This window comes from Diceros bicornis, chromosome 24 (assembly GCF_020826845.1).
Source record: "Diceros bicornis minor isolate mBicDic1 chromosome 24, mDicBic1.mat.cur, whole genome shotgun sequence".
NCBI classification, from domain to species: domain Eukaryota; kingdom Metazoa; phylum Chordata; class Mammalia; order Perissodactyla; family Rhinocerotidae; genus Diceros; species Diceros bicornis.
This window is the reverse complement of record NC_080763.1, coordinates 13,879,564-13,897,342: the sequence shown is the minus strand read 5'-3', so window position 1 is coordinate 13,897,342 and position 17,779 is coordinate 13,879,564. Positions and strand designations below refer to the sequence as shown.

The 17,779-nt window shown below is 44.4% G+C and overlaps 1 protein-coding gene across 2 annotated transcripts in view; it reads left to right on the top strand.

Annotated features, from left to right (window-relative positions):
* Window positions 1-4,577: 4,577 nt before the first annotated feature.
* SPTB (spectrin beta, erythrocytic) overlaps window positions 4,578-17,779 on the top strand; it is a 109,024-nt gene continuing 95,822 nt past the window's right edge. For both annotated transcript variants that reach the window (XM_058567109.1, XM_058567108.1), the window contains exon 1: window positions 4,578-4,755. The gene's annotated coding sequence lies outside the window, so the exon portion shown is untranslated. The remainder of the gene's footprint in view (window positions 4,756-17,779) is intronic.

The window sequence follows — 17,779 nt, the reverse complement described above, 5'->3', positions numbered from 1 at the left end:
CACAGTATTGAAATATCATGAAATACCGACAAAACCTTTGGTGATTTTCACTGTCTGCTCATCTTTTATTTAAGAATGCATTTGCCTGCCTGTTCTCTTTATCACAGCCTCTCTGCAGGGGCTTGAAGGAAGGGCACAACATGCTATCCAGAGAGAGTGAAGGTTCCCTGTCATTTCTGGGGGTCTGTAGATATCTGGCATCTGCCCCTCTAGTCCCAGGTTCCCTACTAACTTCTTGATCCCACAGGCAAACATCTGTAATGATAGCAGGGCAGAGGAGGATCCTCAAGGAATTATTCTGTCCCCTCCTACTCTTGGGTCCTTTGACTCTTCCTTGAAACTTCCCTAATCTATTCCTTCTCCTGAACCTGTTTTGATTTTCTCTGATTTTGTTTTTCTCTAGATCAGATCCTGCCTCTCTCTGCAGGATTTCCTAAAAATTCTTGGAAAATTGATCGGCTTTTTTCTTATTTCTCTGTGCCGGTAGATTCCTGTTCTCTTTAAGACATATCTTTTTATGAGATTTGGGATGATAGAGAAGGTAAATACATGTGCTCAATCCACGATCTTGATCCAATCTCTACCTAATATTTTATTATCTCTATTATTGTCAAATAATACAAGGTCATTGTGGAAAATTCAGAGAATATAGAAAAAGACATAAAGTTAAAGTTCCTTCTTGTGTCAGATTCCTCTAGCATCCCAACTTACATCCTCTTGGCCTCGCCTATCAATTTTAGCTGGAGCTGGGTAGACAGTTCTGTGAGGGCTTCCCCTCACTTCCTGGCTGACAGCATCTAGTCTCAAATGCACACCTTCCCATCTGGCCCCAGAACTCTTCCAAAGCTGCAGATTGCCCATGGGGAGCTTGCTGGCAGCTTGGAAGTGTGGGGTGTCAACACGGGTAGGGGGCCGATCTCCCATCCTTCAGATAGACAATTCTGGGAGGCATTCTATACTCTTCTCAGGAAGTCCCTGCAGGATTAATCCCTGCTGCCCACAACAGTGACCTCAATTACGAACCCTTATATCGGCTTTTCCTTCTTCCCCGTTTCACCCTCCCACTCCCTGGGATCTGCCATCTTTTTTTCCTCCTTAGTTGACAATGCCCTTTTCCTCTGTACTTCTAAACTTCCATTCCCCCTCAGTTCTGGTTTATCATTTCACTGTAACTCTATTAGCTGTGAAGCATTTGGGGATGCTGTCAGGATAACAGGCTCCAGAGCAAATGAGGTTGTATTGAATTATTTAGCTTTCAGCTAAAGTGGAGATAAGTAAAGTAGCTGAGCTGGTTTGTAAAATCCTGGGGTAATCTGTCCACTGATTTGGTGCTTTTATCATATTAATTTTTCCTTGTGGTTGAAAATTACAAATTTTAAGGCTACAAAGAAATATACATGTGCAACTTTTCAGTTCAGTGGCACAAACCTGTAGCTAAGGAATTACCTGTTTCATGTAGTGTAGAATTATGTAGCTGCAGAGCTGCAATTCTAGGGGATCATGAATTTCTTTAATAAGTTTATTCACACAAGGCTTTAAAAAAACATAAATACATAATTTCTCATTTTTTTCTTTCAAAAATAGATCAAGAATTTCTACTTGAGATATATGATAGTCTCAGCTTTTTAAGTTGGCCTGTTTTTCTTGAGCTTTCCTTGCCAGAATTTGGTTCTTAAATAATTTTTTAAATGAAAAAGACATTTCTGTAAAACCACACATATACGGACAGCTAATTTTCGACAAAGGTGCTAAGAACATACAATGGAGAAAGGAAAGTCTCTTCAATAAATGGTGTTGGGAAAACTGGACAGCCACATGCAAAAGAATGAAAGTGGACCATCTGCTATCGCCATTCACAAAAATTAACTCAAAATGGATCAAAGACCTGAAGGTGAGACCTGAAACTATAAAACTCATAGAAGAAAATATAGGCAACACACTATTTGACATTGGTTTTAAAGGAATCTTTTCGGATGACATGCCTACCCAGACTAGGGAAACTAAAGAGAAAATAAACAAGTGGGACTTTATCAGATTAAAGAGCTTTTATAAGACAAATGAAACCAGAATCAAGATGAACAAACAACCAACCAGCTGGGAGAGAATATTTGCAAAACATACATCTGACAAGGGGTTGATCTCCATACTATATAAAGAACTCACACAACTGAACAACAAAAAAACAACCTGATCAAAAAATGGGCAGAGGAAATGGACACTTCTCCAAGGAAGATATACAGATGGCCAATAGGCACATGAAAAGATGTTCAACATCACTAATCATCAGGGAAATGCAAATCAAAACAACACTAAGATATCACCTCACGCCCGTTAGAATGGCTATAATCACCAAGACAAAAAACAACAAGTGTTGGAGAGGATGTGGAGAAACAGGAACCCTCACACACAGCTGGTGGGAATGCAAACTGGTGCAGCCTCTGTGGAAAACGGTATGGAGATTCCTCAAAGAATTAAAAATAGAGATGCCCTATGATCCAGCCATCCCACTACTGGGAATCTATCCAACAAACCTGAAATCAACAATCCAAAGAGGCTTATGCACCCCTATGTTCATTTCAGCATTATTCACTATAGCCAAGAAGTGGAAGCAACCTAAGTGTCCCTCGACTGACGAGTGGATTAAGAAAATGTGGTATATATATATACAATGGAATACTACTCAGCCATAAAAAAGACAAAATCGTCCCATTTGCAACAACATGGATGGGCCTGGAGCATATTATGTTAAGTGAATTAAGCCAGAAAGAGAAAGACAAACACTGTATGATCTCACTCATATGTGGAATATAAACTGACACATGGACAGAGAAAACTGTGCTGTGGTTACCAGGGGCAGTGGGGGTGGGGGGTGGGCACAAGGGGTGAAGGGAGTCATATGTATGGTGATGGACAAACAAAAATGCACAACCCAAAATTTCACAATGTTAAAAACCATTAAAACATCAATTAAAAAAAAAAGACATTTCTGTTTCTAACTCAGCAATAAACAAATGGATTCTTAAATGTTATCAGAAAGGGGAGCCAATCACTGCTAACCTAATGGATGACCATGAATATTCTTCCATCATTTTCCCTATATTAGTAGTGTCTCTTAGGAAACTGAACTTAATGAGGGCCCAGACAACAGAGGGGTGGGGTGGAAAGTTCTGTGGCTTTGTAATATCTGTGGAGTGTGCCCCACTGCTAGCACATCTCAGTGTCTAAATGCCCACTCAAGAAGTGTAGCTGCAGCAGAAAGCAAAATATCTTTGTACATGTTCAATATATAAACTAAGCATGCACATCTGGCAATTGAACACTCTTTTCCTGGTGAGTCCTGGAAAATAGTATAATTATACTCCCAAGCGAATAACTCAGGAGTAAGACTGTTCCGTTGTTAGGAATACCAGGCAGCATCAGTCAAAGTTAAAACTCTTTTCTACATCTTTGCGTTTTTACTCTCCACTGCCATCTTCATAATACCTGAGATTACCTGGGCTGATAACTGGTGAGAAACCGTTCGGGGCACGGTTGCTGAGAAAAGAGACGAGAGCTACAAGCTAGGAGTACCACCAAGCCTTATTGAACAACGACCTTGTAACGTAAGAAAGTCAAGAAAATGGACAGCCTTGCAAACTGCCCATGTTCTTTTATGAATCTCTCCCGGGGTGACTCGGAGATGCCTTGTCTGTCCTCTTTGGCACTAGTGGTTCTAGTGTTTTCTCTGGCCTACTGCATCCCACCCCACGCAGGCTTGCAGTGAGGAAGCCCCCGCTCGCCTGGACACCCGGTCCGCTCATGAGGTGCCGGTGGGCAGGTGTGGCAGCTTGCCTGTTGATTACAATCCCTGCAATGTGCGAGCGCCGTGGGACCGCAGGATCGCCCAGCCAGCATTGCCCGTCCGCCCCGCCCACACCAGGTTTGCAGACAGAAACAGAAGCACCGAGCCCGCGGGTTGGGGGCGGGGGCCTCCGGCCGAGGGCCCACCCCTGCCCTCCCAGCGTCTGCTCCTCCCGCCAGCCAGGAGAAGCCCGCCCCGGAGCGCGCTTTCTAACACACCAGCCCGCGGGAACAATCTGTCCCTATCAACCCCGCTGCAGCGGGGGCGCACTGCCGGGGCGCCCGCCTCGCCCACCCTACAGCCTAAGCGTTTCTTAAAATATTTAAAAAACCTGACGGTATACAGTGGGGATGCAGGGCGGGAAAGGCTGGAGGGCTCATTTTCGTGGCTAGGCTCGCCGCTCCGGGCGCACGAATTAGGCCCGACCTGCAGTCAAACCCTTTTTCCGCTGCAGGGGGCTCAAGGTAGCGCGAGGTTAGGGGAGGTGAGCGACGATGGGGACGATGCGGGCGGCTCAGGCATCTGGTGTCCGGGACGCAGGCGGCCCGCCCGGAGGCGGAGGCTGGCCCCGGGAGCCGGGCGGAGGCCGGGCAGGTGCCCCCGGCGCGGAGGCTGATTGGCAGGTGCGGGAGTGGGTGGGGAAGGCGGGGGCTGGGCCTGGCGCTGCGGGTGGCTGCGGCCCCGCCTCCCCGCCCCCGCCGCGGGACTATCTGGTCCCGGCAGCAGCGATGTCCCCCGGCAGGAATGTCCCTCCTCAGATAATGTTATTTATATCTCTGGGCGGGTCCGCGGCTCGGCAGCACCAGGCGCCCGGCGGCCGCTGTGCCAGGAGCCCCGCGCTGCCCTCCTCCCCCTGCGCCGCCGCCACTGCGGCCCCCGGGCTCGGGGTGGCCGCCGCTACAGCCCCAGCGCAGGTGAGTCCCGGGAGGGCCCGACGGCCCGAGAGGGCTGGGTGCGGGTGCACGAGGGAGGGGCGCGCGGCGCCAGCGCAGAGGCGGCGCTGGGCCCAGGGGGCGCGTGACGTGCGGGGCCCAGGGGACCGGGTGGGGGCCCAGCCCCGAGTGCCGAGCGTGGGGCCCGGGAGGCCCTGGCGGCTGCGGCAGCGAACACCCCGAGGCGCGGGAATCCGCGTGGGCTTCGGAGGTGCTTGGCGAGCTGGGCGCTTGCTTTGGAGAGCCGGCTCCTGGAGCGTCGCCCGGGGGCGCTGCCAGGGCGGTGAGGGGGTGCGTGTTCTGCTCCCGGGCTGCCTCTTCCAGGACCCCGGCGTGGAGGCGGAGGGGGTTCTGCCTCTAGCCTGTCCGACCTCCGCGCTGCCCTGTCTGCCTCCCGCTGCCCGGTTTCTCAGCCGTGGGGGCTGCTCAGATTCTCTTCTGGGGAACTTGTCTGCGCGCTCTCCGGGCAGCCCAGCTCCCAGGCAGGGAGGACGGGCAGGGCAGCCCAGGGGGCTCGGCCTCCGGGCACCCGAAACCCTGCGGAGAGAGTGGCCCGGCGCGGACACAAGGAAGAAAAGATTGGGGTGCCCCAAGCCATGCTCCAAGGACCCTTCCCCTTCCCCTTCGAACAGTTCCGCTCCTGCAAGCTGCTGCGGTCCGCTCTACTCGCACCCGCCTCACCAGTTCCTCTCTCCTCAGCAACTTGGCCCTGAGAAATAGCAGAAAGTGGGAGAAGTAACAGCTTTAAAACAATTCCCGACTCTCACCGATTCGCCCAGGCTTTCAAGGGTGGGGAAGTAGTTGTGGGATTGAGTACTGTTTCCGTGACAACGAGCCCCAGGTAGGGCCGTGATTTACAGCCTATTAATATCCAAACCACTGTTTTCAGTGAGCAATTAGAGGCATCAGGAGTTGTTAATAATACTCTTAACTCGCTGAAGAAAAATGAAAAGCCACGTTTTTTTTTTTTTTAATTTTAGATGCATCAGATGGGGGAGGGGGAAATATAGGGACAGTATTTTTGTGCTGAGAACTCCTGTGAGGAGAGGCTAGGCTGTCACCTCCAGGTAGGAGGCATCCGTGTAGAATCCACAGCCTTGAGGTGGTCACACTAGACTTCAGTGTCTAAGGAAAGTGATTCAGATGGCTCCTGAGAGGAGTCTGCAAATCAAAAATTTTAGGCACCTCTGTGCTATCCATTAACCCATCCTTAGCTTCACAGATGGTCCTGAATTTTGTTCTAGAATTTCCTCTTTGACTTCCTTCTGACCCTGTGACCCAGGCAGGTCACTTCCTATTCCAGGGTTGGATTTTTACTCTTCTGCTAGGAGCCCTGGGTTCCAGCATGTCTTTGAAAATTCTTTTCCGTAAATGCAAAATCTTAAGTGTACTGATGGCCCAGCACCCAACACAGCTGGTCTTGTGCTTGCCCCCAGGCTGTGAGCTACTTAAGAAATGGAGTATTAGGTTCTCACTGAAGAAGAGCCCACTAGCCTCCAAACCAGCTGACTCCTCAGAGGTAGGTCATTTATTCAGAACTTGATCAAACTCTCGAGTAAAGCACAGCTGAAAGACGTGAACCCAACATTATGAAAATGTGGCCCATAGACCCCTTAGCTTTATCAGTGGCCCAGTCGCAATGACTGGGGATGAGCCAGTCCCGTTAATCCCGAGTTCTCGGAAGACTCAGAGTCTGCTTGTGGAATTGAAAGCACCCAAAAACTCCCAGGCATCCAGGATGGGCCTTGTAGCAAGGCATATCAAGTTTTCCTGAGTGGCTTGCCCAGCTGAGAGCTGGGATACCACCTTTTGCTCTGGTCGTGGCTTCTTCCAAGAGTTCTGAAGGTGTCCTCTAGCAGAACGCCTGCTGGATGATCAGCTTTGGGGTAAGCAAAGATGTGGCAGGAGGCAGGCTCCCACCGGGGGTCATATCTGACAAACTAAAAATGACTATCTTAGGCAAACTAGGTGTGAATGAAAGTTTCGAACTAGTCATGAAAGTCAAAATCTGATGGTTCTGCCACAGTTCTGGAAACAGACTGTTTTTGGTAAATAAAAATAATCATAGCTTTCGTTTTTTATATCTTTTATGTACCAGTGCCCAGCTTGGTGCCTGGCTGGTAGTGGACACTCAGTTAATTTTTGAGTGAATGAGGGAATGAATAAATGAATACTCGGTTTTCTTTAGATTATCCTATTTAATTGTCACAGAAACTCTACAAGGTAGCTCATATTATCAGTCTTTTAGAAGTGGGGAGACAGGTTCAAGGAGATCAAATAATTGGCCTCACATCACACCACTGATGAGAGGTGGGGCCAGGATTCAAACTCACTCTCTTTTTAAGGTTAGACATTCGGCAGGGGATATAGAAGTACAAGTTGGAAAGGTTTGGTTATAGGATTGTCTATTCACCTCACAATCTTTCACTCTCAAGACCTTGGGTAATATTTCTGCATACGTCAGAGAAGCTTTAAAAATACTGCCTGAAGATGGTATTGGACACTTATTTGCTCAGAGGTATTTAGCCTTGCCCATTATGTTCAGGTCATTGTTTCAAGGCCAGAACTGTAATTTGGCAGTAGTCAAAGCATGGATTTTTTGAGAGCATATTTTCCTTTCAGTCCTGGAAGTGGCCAGGAGGGCTTGATGATGCATGGGGACAGTGTGATAGGACGGAGGATGACTATAGAAAATTCATGAGGCAACCACTATTGGAGTGGGAAGGGACCTTGGAGATCCCTGAGTCCAGCCTTCTGTTTGTGTAGCTACTTGCTTAAAGGTGAGACTTAACTGCAGTGTACCTGGTTGTGGGTGTGCAGCTGTGGTGCATGCCTGCCGTGCTTCTTATCATTCTAGCCCATTTCTTTCTGGTCTCTCTCTCTCAAGGCCAATATAGGCTTTATTTCCTGAAGTTCTGCCTAATCAACCACTGAAGTTTTCTTTTCCTTTGAGGGAGATTTTGAGAGGTGTATGATTCGTTTGAGAGAGATGTTTTAATATCCAATACTTTCATCTTAGTGAAATCTTTTTTTTTTTTTGATGAGGAAGATTAGCCCTGAGCTAACATCTGTTGCCAATCCTCCTCTTTTTGCTGAGGAAGATTGGCCCTGGGCTAACATCCGTGCCCGTCTTCCTCTACTTTATATATGGGACGCCTGCCAAAGCATGGCTTGATAAGTGGTGTGTAAGTCTGCGCCTGGGATCCGAACCTGCAAACTCAGGGCTACCAAAGCAGAGCACGCGAACTTAACCACTACGCCACCAGGGGGCCCTTAGTGAAATCTTAAAAAAAAAAACAGTATTAGAGATAGGCAAGAGAGAAGTTAGTGAGCATTAAACTCTGAACTATTCCATAATCTCTCCATTGCCTATTAGGTGTACAATGTATCCATTTTACACAATAGATATGTACGTCTTTATCTTGAGACAGTACAAATCTTAAGACAAATAATTATGTAGCATTTCTAGGGCAGTGGGGAAGGAAAGGACTTTAGGGAATTATTGGGATTGTCAGATTCCTGGTTTAATCTAAACTCATCTAATCTAATCACCAAATTACTCTTGAAGTGTGTTATTTCAAATTTCAAAATCAAACACAAGATTATACTTTATATCCAGGACCTGAAAATGTCGGAAACATGACAAGTGGGAGGTTTAAAGTGACACAAAGTACATTTCTTCATTATCCATCATGTTTCTTTTTTTTTTTTTTTTCTGAGATCAGCCCTGTGCTAACATCTGCCAATCCTCCTCTTTTTTTGCTGAGGAAGACTGGCCCTGGGCTAACATCCGTGCCCATCTTCTTCCACTGTATATGGGACGCCGCCACAGCATGGCTTGCCAAGCAGTGCGTTGGTGCACACCCGGGATCTGAACCGGTGAACCCTGGGCCGCCACAGCGGAGCGCGCACACTTAACAGCTTATGCCACCGGGCCAGCCCCCATCATGTTTCTTTATAACCTCAGACCTGCAGATTAACATTTATCAATTGACCTTGGGAGGATCAAGAATGAAAATTACTGTACTGTGTGGGCTGATGAGAAATTTGAATTTATAATGAGGACTGGCAGGGAAGTTCATGGAAACTGGGTTCTGAAACTGTATGGATGTTACTAGCTGAAAATTACTGTAGAAAGAAGTATTTTATCTTAAAAGTAGTTTGTATTGACTCTGTTGTTTTTTACAGACAGCTCTTTGGTTACTTCTCTACTTTAGATGAGAAATCTGGGGCGGAAGAGTAAATGCAGTGGTCCGTGTGCCAGAATCATGACGTAGCACTTGCTGGGTGTATCACAGAGATGCTTCTTTCCTCTGACAACCTTGAGAGGTGAAGGTCACCTGGTTTTGGAGATGGAGATGGAGATGGAGGGAAGCTGTAGGAGGCGGTCAGGAGAATTCACTGTCAGATCTGGCTCCACTCACTGAATTAACTCCCCTTGGTAAATATTTAGAAAATGTCATAGCATGTTTCCCTTTGTTGCTGTGCTTATTTCTTCATTCACAGCCGGGCAATCCAAGTTCTTCCATTTTCAGCCAGCCTTGGCTGACTATCAAACCGCCAGGGGATCCCCAGCCTTACAGCTCACGCAGTCTCAGAGGCCATCATAGGCAGAAAGTGCATCCTCAATGGATTGCTGGGTAGCTGATGACATTCCCACACCACATTTCATTTTTCTTTCTCCTTCTCCTGGTGGCAGGAAATATTACAAAGCCCTCATCTTCCTACGTCAACAAGGCCTTTTCGGGCTTTGCCATGATGTTTAATTTCTACACTATACCTGTGCAGACCTGGCCAAGGGTATAATTACAAGGGCAGTTAAAACCCAGACATAGATCACGTTAGCAGTGGGGGCAAATGCGGGGCTTCCTTTCTTGCTTTCATTTGAATGCTATAAATTTAGCAAGTGAAAGAGCACAGGGCTAGAAAAAAATAGACTTTGCATTGAACTGGGCTCCGATCATCCAGGATATTTATGCAAAGAATAACAGGGCACCTTGACAGCTAAAGAACAATAATTCCTTTGAATTATAGTCAATTCAGGAGTTTCCACTATCATGAAAAGGAGCAGAAAGTTGGATAATCCTGAAAATGAATGAGTTGAAAATCATTTCCGTTTGTACCTGAATTAAATATTGGTCTGTCTCATTTGAGAATTCATAGCACTTCAAATAAAACAAAGCATATTTGAAAGACATCACTTACGTGGACCAGAAAGAGGTCCCTAACCTCATTCTCTCCCTTGCTCAGTTCCTGCCTGTTTCCTGAAGCCTCCCAGGAGTGGTCAGTCAGCTTCACCTTCCAGCATATTTCCTCCAGGATGGGGAAGTAAGAAAAGGCCTTTTATAATACTGACTCTAAGCCATAAGTCATAGAGAGTTAGAACTGGAAAGGCCTGAGAGAGCCATTTGAGAAATAGTCAAAAAGAGCCAACATTGGGTACTTACTGTGTGCATTACACCGTTATGTGCTGGGGACACGAAAAGGGATCAGATGGAGACCTGCTGGTCTGATGGGGAAGTGGACTTGCAAACAAGCAGTGATTCAACAGGATGCCTGAGAGCAAGGATGTTCTGAGAGAAAGCCCACAGGAGGAAGCCCTGGTTCTGGTTGGGGGGTGCCTAGGATTTCCCTAATGGAAGAAGGGAGGATGGCAGGGATGGGGGCCTAGACGTTTAATCTGGCACAGACGTGCAATAGAACACAATTATGTTAGGGAATGAAGAGTAGTTCCATGTGGCTGTGTGGGGCACAGCCCAGGAATGGGCTAGAAATGTGGCCCAAAAGATGGTTTGGGTTCAGTTTGTGAAGAGCATTGAAGGTTCAAGTTGAAATCAATGAAGGTTTTTGAGCAGGGGAGGGACCTGATCAGATCCTTGTTTAGACAAAGCTCACCAGTGACAGTGAAGGGAATGTGAACTAGCGATCAGCTAGTACAAGGTGGTGATTGCACAGATGATGTATGGTCCATGCAGTCTTCAGGAGGCCGTTTTATATCTGCATCTTATTTTATTTTACAATGACCATGTGAAGAAGCAGGGAAGATCTCACCATTTCTGCTTTACAGTCAAGGAAACCAGACTAGAAATATACAATGACTTGCCCAAGGTCCCTCTGATAGATTATGGCAGAACCTGATTTTGACCCAGTTTCCTAGTTCCAAGATCTTCTCCTCAATGGAGTAATTAAATATTCTGGACCTTGTGGTTGAGACAGTGATTGCTTGCTTTCTTCAGCAGAACTTTGTCTAAGTTCACTGGCTCTGGGGAGAGGAAGGAGGAAACTTGTTATAGTATTTACTCTTTAATTAGCCACAAAACCTCAAGAACGGCCCTCCAGAATGTACACAGTTGATGTTGTAAAGCATGAGTTAATGTGGAGCATGCATGTGGATTACCAGCGTGCCATAGATAAATGCAGGGTTTATATGCCTGTCAATTGATGTTTTGGCTTTTTTTATTCCCTTACCTCAAATTTACTGGACATTATTATGCTTATGCCTCGTTTTGGGCTTCAAAATCCTCTTTTTGTCCAGTGATCTTGAGTGCCTTGATTTGTACTTCAATCTTCAATAAATATTTATTGAGCTATCATTTGTTTGCCAGACATATTCTAGGCCCAGGGGATATAGCCATGAACATGGCATTAAAAAGTCTAATGTCATGGAGCACACATTCTAGTTGGATGAGACAGGTACTAAACAACAACAAATAGATGAGTATGTATCATAATTTCAGGTGATATAAAGAAAAAATAAAGCACTGTGAAGGAAAAGAGAGGTGGTTCTATTATTTGAGGTAGGATGGTCGGGAAAGGCCTCTCTGATGAGTTTTCATTTGAGCAGAGACCTGAATGAAGCAAGGGAGGGGAATGGGGGTGTTTGGGGGAAGAGATTCAAGTTGAGTCTGAAGGCCCTGAGGTGGGTTCACTGCTGTGTCCAAGGAGTGGCAGGAAACCAGTGGGACTAGAGTGGAGGGAGCAAGGGGAGAGTGCAGGACGTGATGTTGGGGAGGAAATGGGGTTTGGATTATGCAGGCTTTGTGGCCGTGCCAGGACTTTGGGTTTTAGCCATGTGATAGAAAGCCACTGGCAGTTGTGGGCAGGGGAGTGGCTTGTTCAGATTTGTGCTTTAGGAGGATCTTTCTCGCTGTCCTGTTGAAGATTGATTGTAGGGAACAGAAGTGGAATGAAAGCTACTGTAGTGGTCCAGGTTAGAGATGATGGACTAGGATGATGGTGGTGGGGGCGGTGCAGTGTACTTGGTTTCTTGATAGATTTTGAAGATAGAGTCGATGGGATTTGGATGTAGAAGATGGGAGAAAAAGAATAACTCAAGAATGACTCCATTGGTTTTGGCCTGAGCAACTGGAAAAATGAAAAAGCCATTTACTGAGATGGGGATATATCTTGTCAAATGTACTGTGGGCTATTATTTTTGATTTTTCTTTCTGTTGAGGGGTTGATTTGGAATAGACTCAGGCAGACTTTTCACTTAAATACACCAAAAAGGAGGTGTTTTATTGTGGGTGACTCATGACATCTGTTTGTTTTGAAGTAAAGCCTGAGATGTGCAATTAGTTCTGTGTACTTAGTACTATTACTTTAGGTCATTCTTAAAACATCTCCACTATGTGATAGAGATTAAGATGTGGTACCAACAAGATGGAAACGTATTTCACTTTATAATTAGAAATGTTTTGAATTTGCTGGTCAGAGCCCAAACATTTTTTAACACTTTCTGGTTGTCATATTAAAAAAAAAAACTTTAAATTAGAAAATGAATTCATGTACGTGGTTAAAAGTGTATCCACATTGTACAAGGGTATACAATAAAAAGGAAAAGTCTTCCTTCGTCTGCCTCCATCCTACTCCTTAGAAGTTGCTAGTGTCAAGGTTCCTGTGTATCCTTCAAGAAAAATTCAATGCAAATATGAGCAGATAGCCTGACATAAAGTCATAGCTTTAACCTAGCAAGAGCACGTGTTTGTTTTAGTTTTTTATAACTTAATAGCCCTCAGGTATATACGTTAAGTTGCCTGGAGTCTACCTTTCTATCAATTAGGGGTCTTCCTCTCCAAACCCCTCCCACACTGAGATAATGCCTCTTCTCGAAAACCTCCAGTGATTCCCCTCCGGATAGAGGTGGAAATACAAACTCATATAGTTGACTTTTAAGAGCCATTGTAATCTGGCTCCAATCTCTTTTTCTACCCTTATCTCTTATCACTTCCCATTGCAAACCGTCTACTTGAACCAGGTTTGTCCCATTCTACTTACTGAGTCCTGAACATTTCTCCAAGATTTGGAGTGGTTTCCATCAGTCATCCTGGAACAATCCAGCCCACGGTAATCTCTCCCTTGTTCAAATTTGTTGAAGGGCTAGTCTCATGTACTACTTAATTGGACATAATCATACACTTCTTTTATTATTATTATATAACTTTCCTTGTGTCCATCTATTATTTGCTCAACTAAGAGCAGAGAACAGTAAGTTCTGAAGAGCAAGAACTAAGTTATGAATTGCAGTCGTGGGTCTTACATAAAAGCGCTGCCTAGTGCTTTTGCCCATAGAAGTTCGATTAGTAATTTTTGGAATGTGCAGTTTGACGATCATCGCCTAATGGGATGATGCTGGTTCATGGGGATTATATTAATTAAAAATTGTCAGGGCCAGCCCTGGTGGCCTAGCAGTTAAAGTTCAATGCGCTCCGCTTCAGCAGCCCGGGTTCCTGTGCACGGAACCACTCCTGTTATACCCATTGAGATGCTCGGAGTACCACTCGTCTGTCAGTAGCCATGCTGTGGTGGCAGCTCACTTAGAACTAGAAGGAGTTACAGCTAAAATATACAACTATGTACTGGGGCTTTGGGGAGAAAAAAAATAGAGAGAGAGAGAAAGATTGGCAACAGATGTTAGCTTGGAGCCAATCTTTCCCAGCAAAAAAAATTGTCAGGTGATAGTTACCAATGAAGCTGGCTGAGTGGGTTCTGAGGGTGTCCATTCCCAGGGAATGGTAACTGGATGCTGCTCCTTTGATAAAGAACTTTCTAATGTGCCTGACCTGTTGCTCTCATCCCCTCTTCAGATGGCATTGCATCTAAATGTCAGAAACAAGGTGTTTTCATTTGCCCCTAAGTGGAGAAGAACAGTTATTTAATGGGCATGGCAACCATGCAGTTTTTTAAATTTATTTTTTTAATTGTGATAAATACATATAACAAAATTTACCATTTTAACTATTTTTAAGTGTTAAGCTAAGTGGCATAAGTACATGCACATTGTTGTGCAGCCACCGTCACCATCCATCTCCAGAACTTTTTTTATCTTCCAAAACTCAAACTCTGTACCCATTAAACATGAACTCTCCATTTCACTCTTCCACCCAGCACTGGCAACCATCACTCTACTTTCTATCTCTATGCATTTGACTGCTCTAGGTACCTCATATAAGTGGAATCATACCGTATTTGTCCCTTTGTGACTGGCCTATTTCACTTAGCATGATGTTTTCAAGGTTCATTCATGTTGTAGCATGTGTCAGAATTTCCTTCCTTTTTAAGGCTGAATAATATTCTGTTGTACGTATTATCCACATTTTGTTTATCCATTCATTTGTCAATGGACACTTGGGTTGTTTTTACCCCTTGGCTATTGTGAGTAACATGGGTATGAACATGGCTATACAATGTTTCTTTGAGACCCTGCTTTCACTTCTTTTGGCTATATACTCAGACGTATACTCCAGTGTATTGCTGGATCATATGGTAATTCTATTTTTAATTTTTCAAGGAACCAAACCGTGCGGTTTTAATATTTTCCTCTGGTATTTGACGTCTTCAAATGGAAGGGCAAAACTGATTAACGTTCTCACCTTTGGCACCAAGCTGAACTTGAGAAGTGTTTATTTGAGAACACTATCTTTGGGGGATCATTTGTCATCAAAGTTCTTGAATTTCTTCATATATTAGTTTGCCTATTTTTAGATTGGAGACTTTTAGAGGACAGGCAGGAGATGTTTAATTTGCCTCGTAGAGCATGTAGCCCAAACTCAGGTAGGAAAGGATGTAAAGATTATGTGATGATGTATTTCAGCCAAAATGTCTCCTTGAGCTGGATGACAAGAGTCTGGGTTACTTCCAGCAACATTTCTCTTGCTGTTTGCCCTTGGGCAAAGAACTTTCTCTTCCTCTGGCATTTTTTTTCAGGGCTTTTTGTGTGTGCGATGGCACCTTAATATGTATTATTATCCTTAAAAATTTCCTTGTAGATTTCCTTGTAATGTCTAAGTGTTACCTCATCTTCATAGCCTTGCCTGATAGCTCCTCTCCCTCACCAGGTTCTGGGGTAGCAGTGAGTGCTTCCTCCTTTGTATTTTGCAGCATCTTTCTCATTCCTTTTGTACGGGACGGATCATCTTGTTTTGTAACTGTCAACCTGCCTCCTACACCATTAGACCATGCTTTCTGTGATGGGGAATTGGGTCTTACTCCTTTTTTTTTTTTTTTTTTTTTTTAATTCCCAGCACTTAGAGCCATGCTTGGTGCACGGAGGGGAGTGGCTCAAAAATACTTATTGATCAAAAAATTAAAGAATGAATGTTTGCAATTATATATAATTGAGTTTGTATATATCTTAACTTGGAAATGAAGCATTATTATAATAGTAAGTCAACGTTTATTATGTGCTAGGCACTATGCTGAGAGCTTTTATGTGTATTTATTTCTATTATTATCCTAATTCGGCAAATGAAAAAAATCAGGCTTAGAGAAGTTTACTTACCCAAGATTGCACACCTAGAAGGTCACAGCTGGACTTGAACCCACACGTATTTATTCTCTGTGCTTCCTTGAAATTACTGTGCCTGCCATATCTGGGTGAAGATTAACATTCCATGGCTCTTAATTCTAAGAGTTTCTTTTTTTTCTTTCATCCTGCATCTTTAATGGTGTGAAATTAAAGAGGTAATTTGTTGTATACCTTTATATGTTGCTTGATGTTTGTAATGATTTAACCTTAATAGGCTTGAATTCCCTTATTAGCTTTTAATAAATAATTAATGTTCTGAATCCTACTTCTGACTTAGTTCTTTGACATCTGAGAATGAAGATGCTAATTAGTACTGTACAATATACCCACTGTCATAAGGCGGCTCTCTGTACCGCGGGACTAAAACTGCTTTAGAAGAGGTCTAGTTTTGTCAAATGTGGTGGCCTCCTTCCAGACCCAAGTCCCAACTTCTCTGCAACATTTGACCTTGTTAACTAACTAGTCTTGCTTTGAAACCAAGCCCTCCCTCTGCTTCTGGGACCCGGGCTCTGCTTTTTCTCCTCCTAGCTTGCTTACCGTCACTTCTTTCTTGTTTTGTTGTTGTTCCTTCCTCTATACCAGCTTTTAATTGTTGAGGTTGCCAATGCATCTAAATCCTCATCTCTAGCCCCAGCCTCCCCCATCAGTTCCAGATCTGCTTTACAGCAATCTGCTAGCTGCCTTCCTTTGGTTGTAGCAAGATGTCTCAAACTCATCATGTAGCAGTCGGACCTCTTGGCCCTCTCTTGCACACCCAAACCTGTTCTTCTGCCAGTTTTTGTGGCTAGGTTCGTGTAGTCACTGTCTCCCCAAGTAAGAACCTCAGCAACTTTTTTGGTTTTTCTTCTTTTCACACTTCCACATCCAGTCGGCTGTCAGCTCCTGTGCATTTTTCCTCTAAAATTTTCAAATTAGTGCCTTTCTTTCAGTTTCCACTGTCCCTGTTCTTATCTTATATTTGAATAACGGGCCTTCAGTCTCTGCCTTCCTAACCCATCTTATTCTCTGACCTCAGAATTATTTTTAAAAACATGAGTTTTACTGAGTCATTCAACTGCTTTAAAACCCTCAGTGGTTCCCCGTTGCCCCAAAATAAAGTTTAAACAGCCAGGCAGGGAATCTGTTCCAACTTCTCTTCCCAGCCTCATACCCTCTCCATTTACCCCACACTGGATGCTTGTGACTGTTTCAACTTGAGGTGCATTTTCATGCCTCCATGACTTTGCTTCTACTGTTTTCTATGCCTGGAATGTCTTTCTCCCTTTCCTCAGCTGTGATCTCTTACACACATATATCCCTTAAGGCCCCGCTCAAACATAACTCCTTTGATGCTTTCCCTCTTCCCTAACCCAGGAAGATACCACTCTCAACTCTGAGTTCTTAAGCTGTCACTTTTTGCATTGTACCCTGGTTCGTCGTGTTACAAGTCTGATTTTCTTCCAGATAGAGTTCCTGAAAGAAAGGACATGTCTGGTGTCTGTGGGATACTGGTGCCTAACTCAGCATCTGGCTCATGTGCAGTGCTCAAGAAAATGCTGATTAAATTGGGTGATGGGGAAGTTTCAAGAATATTCAACACAGTAAATAATCCCCCAAATTTTGCCCTATAAAAGATTATGATGAAGGGTTCATGGAAGATGCTCACATTGATGGGTGGGAGTAAGGAGTGAAGAGGAATGCTTCAGACCTGAGTGGAGGCTATCGTCCCACCTCTACATTCTTCAATTGCTTTCCATTTACTGGAGGGAAGAGTAACAACTGATTTTTAACTTACATCATCAGAATATGTCTATTGCTAGAAAAATTTAGTTATTCATGCGGAATATAGTCACTCCCACCTCATTTTTCAGTGAATGTTTGAGGCTGACCCTCAGAATGCAGCTATGAAAGGCTCTTTGAGAGAGTGTTTCAGACCAATATATACAAGTTTTGTTTTATAATTTTGAAGAGTTAAGAAAAACATTGCAGAAAAAAGACCAAAAATTCCTGTATAGTGGTTTTGTTTTTCTCTGGATACATTAATCTTTTTTGTTTGTCCTTAAGGCATGTCAAAGTAGAAACAACCTTGTAAAATATACAGTATGTATCAGTTGGTTTGTTCTGCCCTCATTTTTGCCTTACCCAGACAAAAAGTGAGTTCCACCAGTGGCTGGACTCACTAGAATGCTGCTTGCTCAGGCCTCTGAGCGTGTTTTGTTT